Source organism: Artemia sp. Qi Xiang Cuo, chromosome 14 (assembly GCF_049724085.1).
Source record: "Artemia sp. Qi Xiang Cuo chromosome 14, ASM4972408v1, whole genome shotgun sequence".
NCBI lineage: Eukaryota > Metazoa > Arthropoda > Branchiopoda > Anostraca > Artemiidae > Artemia > Artemia sp. Qi Xiang Cuo.
This window is the reverse complement of record NC_142807.1, coordinates 67,636,832-67,642,985: the sequence shown is the minus strand read 5'-3', so window position 1 is coordinate 67,642,985 and position 6,154 is coordinate 67,636,832. Positions and strand designations below refer to the sequence as shown.

Sequence of the window (6,154 nt, the reverse complement as noted above, 5' to 3'; positions counted from 1 at the left end):
CCCTTCCCCATTTCATGTATCTAAGCCCGTTTCGGATAATTTTTCCTGAGCCAGAGAAAAGAAAGCTCAGATCCGCGTTTTTTAAGTATGCGAAGTCCTTGCTTCGGCTCCCACCGTAGACAAGAAATTCGCACCTTGTTAAAAATTTTAAAATTGCAGACCCAACGGCAGCTATAATTGAACAAATTAAACGGTACAACGAGAAAGTTTCTTCCCACCCTTGGTACCGTTTGCTAAGGCAGTAAATCGCTATCCATTTAATTTTATTTGCACATCTCTTGTCATATTTAGTCTTTTTACCATCTCTTGTCGTATTTAGACTAGTTGATTAAGCCCGTTGATTTTGAATTGTAGTTAAGTATTTTGCTGTAGGTTAGGTTAGTTGAATTGAAGTTATCAATCATATTGCTTATGTTTCTTCAGTGCTTGGGAGATTAAAAAGTAAAATTTCTTACGTACCTGCAGTGCAGTGTATAATTGAGTTTTTGTTTCTCGTCTTTGTAATTTTTTCGATTATGTGTAATGTGTTGTAATTTGTTTTTTGTGCGTGTTTTATCTTTTTTAGTGATACTCCGTCTTTTGTACCTTTTTTTTGACGTGTAATAAGTAAATAAATAAAATATAATTCTTTTAATGAAACTTTACTTTAACGAACCTGATTTACAACCAACAAAAAAAAAGACAGGGTACTAATATAATTATAACTACAGAAGGAAGAAACTTGACAAACGCAAATATGATTCGCTGAAAGCTTCACACGAAATTCCACTTAAGACGAATCTCCTTCGTTTCGATCTAATGTTATTTTCATATCTTAAAAATGCTCAATATCATTCTCCTGAATTGGTATTTTTTAGTGAAAAATTCCATGTTTATACCCCTAAACATGGCTAAAAGTATGTACAAATTATTTTTTCCAAAAATGCCATTGGTAATTAAATAAAAAACAAACTGTCACATGCACTCTAATTTTTAAAAAGCCCTATTTCAAGATGATAGAAAGGAATGAAAATATTAATGACATATAGTTTGAAACAGCTTAGTTATCGAAATTAAACGTATGAACCGTAGTTTATTTATGTCATTTGATTTCTTCAAAAACTTAGGTTTTAGTTGTTTTTTTTGTTTTTTTACGAAAACGACCTCTATTGACACAACAAACTTTATTTTTGGTCAGATTACGGATTATAAAGCCAGTAATGCTCAGTGGGAGTTTAATACTTTTTATGTGTATTTTTAAACAAGATATTGACTCTTTTATTACAATAGAAAGTGTTCTGTGTCTCATTTGTTTTTTCAATGGCTACGTCCAATCTTTTACGTCCGTATAATTTTAAGCAAAAGGTGGCTCCTGCAGCAAATACCGTGCAAACTTGAAAAATACATTCCTAAAATCTTTCTTAATTTGGGCTTTCGAAATCTTAAATAAGGGAGACGGAAACAGCACATTAGGCAGCGCAACCGCCTTATTAAGTCGAGCCAGACACTTAGGGCTTAAATATCTTCTGCTAGTGACAACTCCAGTATACGCAACGTGTACTTTTTTGAAAACTAGGCCATGAAGATAATGTTGGGTATCTCAAAATGTATATGTAATTAAAAAAAAACGGGACTCACTGCCAATCAATACGTCTCGTAAGAACATTTCATTATAAAAATATACTTCAGTAAATGGGATCAATATGTTTTGATTTTGGGTGGCCAAAACTCTTAAAGTTTTGCAAAACAATTTTTGTTTTTTTTTACTTAATTATCTTTTATGGGACAAGACGTCAGGGAACTCTTAAATATAAAAATCAGATACTAAGAGTATGTCGCAGAACTCAAATAATATTAATTATTATTTGATATTTGTTATTACCTTCAGCCTAAAATTGCATACAACAACAAATTTAGCACTTAAATACCTATAACACACATAAAGTGTAAATATTATAGATGTTATTCATTAATATTACTGCTAATTATTAAAATCTTTGTTCTATCCATTGTCTTGGAACAAAAATAATGACAAATGATTAATCATTTTATTAATGACAATTGAGTTCTGTAAAACACGAGAAGATACAATGAAAGTAAGTGTACATTATCATTTGTTTAGGCTTGCGTGAAGACAGGAAATGTTTCTTTTTCGTCTTAAAGCTTTTGTTTACTAGACTTCAGTTAAGTTTTGCGAAGTAAGCTACATAGTTACGATCAATTGGATATAAGCAAATATTTGGTAATTTTTCTCTCTATTGTAATTCAATTTGAGGGCCACCCCGGCACCAAGTTTTTATAGTATTTTCGGCCAAAAACTATTGTGAGAGGAAATAGCCATATTTCAAAATAAAAAAAAATGAAAATTCGAGTGAATAAAGTTCAAGGGTAAGCCTTGAAGAAATTCAAAAAGTCAATCAAAATTAGCCTTGAAAGACTAATTGAAAATATTATTCTCAACCAATTAAATTTTAGTTCAATTTTAAAGTCACTCCGTTTTAAATTTAAAAGTCAAAAATTTCAAAGTAAACAATAATGCCACATTATTTTTGGCCAAAAACTGTCGGAAAAGTGAGTGGCTTCTTTCAACAAATTAAACCTTTAGATGTTATAAAATAGTGTTTACTTTAAGGGCCACCAGAATCCTAATGGCATATTATTCTTAGCCAGAAGCTGTCGTAAGTGAAAGTAGCTGTTATTATAAATCAAACCTGTATATTTTACAAACTATAATTCGATTTGTGGTTAAACCTGGTCCCGATGCCATTTAGTTCTTGGTCAAATGCTGTCGCAAAAGAAAGCGGCTTTCAACAGAAAACCAGCACCTATAGATGTTATAAAAAATATAATTTACTTTATGGGCCATCTTGTGACTGTTTAGCGACCATGTGAATGGTTGTGATAAAAATCAGAGGCAACGCTATAGGGTTGCCTATAGTAAAGGCCATACGGCTCCAATGTTTTTTGTTTTTTTTTCCAGAGGCAATTCATATGGAAGGGGTCGTCGTAGAAACTTCAAAGTCGATTTCCAGATAGAAAATATATTTTTGAGGAAGAAATCCCCTCACAACCCTCAGGGCAAGGGTTTTAAGTTATGCCCTGGGGGCATATAAGGTTTTTATAGAAGGCATTGTCGTAGAAACTTCAAAACAGGCTCATTCGATTGGAAATTCAAAGGACTAGTGTATCTGAGAGTTAGTATCTGATTTTTAATAGTCAAAAGTGCCTTTTTAATAGGCACTTCTGACTATGAAAAAGGGCAGGAGCCCTTTGAAGTTCCAATTAAATGAGCCTTTCTTGAAGTTTCTACGACAACGCCTTCTATAAAAACCTTATATGCCCCCAGGGCATAACTTAAAACCCTTGTCCCAAGGGTTGTCGGGGAGTGTCCTACGTAATGGTGTCCACGTAATGGGAGAGTACCAAGAACTCCATTAAACTAAAATGAACAAAAATAGAATCAAATAATGTACCAAGCATACAAATACCTTAAATCAATATCAATAAATAAATGAAACCCAAAACAAACAGAAATTAAAATAAATAAAAGAGTTAAACTCAAAACGAGCAGAAATTAATATGAGTAGGGTCATAACCCCTATATTTTCTAAAAGCCAGAACATAATTTTTACTTTACTGAAAAAAATTCTTTTAAATGTTTCACTCTTATAACTTTAAGAAATCACAAATTAATTAAGATTTTAAGGAATAAGTATCAGCATATGTATGTTAAACTGACAATGCACATTTTGTTCAGTAAATTCATTTGAATTTTTTTCAGTAAATTCATTTGAATTTTTTCCAGTAAAGTACAAATTATATTCTGCCTTTTAGAAAACATAGGGGTTTTGAACCCTACTCGTATTAATTTCTGCTTATTTTGAGCTTGACTATTTTATTTATTTTAATTTTCTTTTGTTTTGGGTTTCATTTATTTATTGATACTGCTTTGTGGTAGTTGTATGCTTGGTAGATTATTTGATTCTATTTTGTTCATATTGGTTTAATGGAGTTCTTAACTTTTTTTTAAACTTATTTTGTGGAAAAAGTTTTTTTAATTAATTAAATAAAATGGTCATCTCAAAATTGTCAATTGGATGTATTTGGGAAAAAAATAGGGTGGGGGAGGAAGCTCCTCGATCACTTTTAATCTTAAAAATTGCACTGGAGCTTTTGATTTCCAATCAAATGAACAACCCCCCCCCCCTAGTTCATACAAAAATCTTTTCCATAAGAGCCTTAGGTGTTAACATTGAGTTACTAGTCGAACTTGCAGCCCTGCAATTGTGATCGGGTGCATTTGGAGGAAAAATAGCTGTTAAGAGGGAGAGGCTGATTGTCCTCTGACTTTGATTCCTCAAAATTGAACTCGAAATTTCAGTTTCCAATCGAGTGAGCCTTCTCCAAAGTTTGTACGACCATCCCTTCTACAAAAACCTTAAATTTTAACAATGAGTAACTTGCAATAGCCTGCAGTCCTTGCCCCAAGGACTCTGGGGGTTTTTTTTAATCATATTTTATTATTCGATTGGAAATTGAAAGTTTTAGTGCCCTTTTCAAAAGTCAAAAGTGTTTGGAGGTCAACCTTCCCCCTCTCCCCTGGGAAAAACACCTCCTGTGAAATAGCTCCGAGAATAACCACCTTGCGGAAAATACCCCCCTTGGAAAATAACTCCCCGTGAAAAATCTCCCCCCGAAAAATACCCTTTGCGGTTGGTTGATATCCAATATCTTACGACTTATGAAAAAAGACTAGAAGTGCCTGGGGATTATAAAACAATTTCTACCTCCATCCTCCTCTCATCTCTCCCCTAGAGCTAACTCTGTATTTATCCGAAGGCTGACTGAGAGTTGAGATGTTTTGTCATTAAAATATATCCTTTGAGGTATCTCCCTCTCTCTCTAGCTACAAAACAATCAGAAACCATTTATTGCTAAAGTTTAAGTGCCTTTTTAAGTTTTGTAACTTTTCCATTGACAGAGTACCTACGGACATTTTTCGCGTGGGTATTTTCTGATGGAGGGGGGGGATATTTTCTGGAGGATTTGCCATGAGAATCACATTTTTTCATGGAGGGGGGGGGGGGCAAAACTTACACATAAATTCTCTTTCCCACTTTCTTTAGCACTTCTCAACTGAACTAAAAAAACAACAGAACTCAAATAAAATATTCAAATTTGGAAAACCAAATTTCCAGGAGGGGGTATTTTCCAGGGGAGGGTTTTTCCATGGGAGAGGGGGATAAACGCCTAGACCCGTAGACAGTGATAGGGCGAAGGGAACCCCCATTAACAGACATAAAAAGAAGAAATAAATCTGGCTTTAAGAGTTTTCGACGTTCGATTTTCTTTGTTTTTGTCACAACAAAACAGAGCTTTTGAATTAATCATCTTGGCAGTCATTTATATCATGACTTTTAGACGCGAACAGTTCCAACAAGGTTGAACATGTAAGGATTCTAACTTGGGTTTTACCCAATGCAAGTACGGTGGTTGAGTTGCACGGAAGTTCAATTATACGAGGGTTTAGTTGCACGGTGGTTTAGTTGCACGATGGTTCAGTTGCATGGTGATTCAGTTGCACGGTGGTCCAGTTACACGGTGGCTTAGTTGCACGGGGGTTCAGTTGCACGTGGTTACACGGGGGTTTGTTTAAATGGCGTTGAGTTGCACGTGGGATGACTTGCACGAGGGCTCAGTCAAATGGTGTTCAGTTGCACGAGGGTTCACTTACACGAGGGTTAAGTTATACAGTGGTTCAGTTGCACGGTGGTTCAGTTACAGTGATTCAGTTGCTTGGGGTTTAGTTACACGGTGGTTCAGGTCCAATGGAAAAATTAAATTTTAATCAAAAACGAGCATAGATTAATTCAAATAAAAAAAAGCAAATTTGAACTTAAAATTAACAAAAATTATTACTTCACAGCCTATCTAACATATATCAATAAAACCAATGTAAATAAATCAACTGGTGATATTTCCCTATGTTTGTAACGCTACAGAAAACTAGCGCTTTACTGAAAACACAAAACAATATAGGAGTTTTGGTTCGGTTAAAGTAAGCCTTCTAAGGACACTTTTAACAGTATAAAAGTAAAGCATTTTTAGATTGTTGCTTTATTTTTTTTTATTTTTTTTTTTTTTTAATTTGGCATTACTTCTGCACAATGAGCTC

At 34.0% G+C, this 6,154-nt stretch overlaps 1 protein-coding gene across 1 annotated transcript in view; it reads left to right on the top strand.

Moving 5' to 3' along the window:
- Positions 1–2,190: 2,190 nt before the first annotated feature.
- The window catches only part of LOC148944782 (uncharacterized), a 99,225-nt gene continuing 95,261 nt past the window's right edge, over positions 2,191–6,154 (top strand). The window contains exon 1 of the mRNA XM_089100667.1: positions 2,191–2,221. The gene's annotated coding sequence lies outside the window, so the exon portion shown is untranslated. The remainder of the gene's footprint in view (positions 2,222–6,154) is intronic.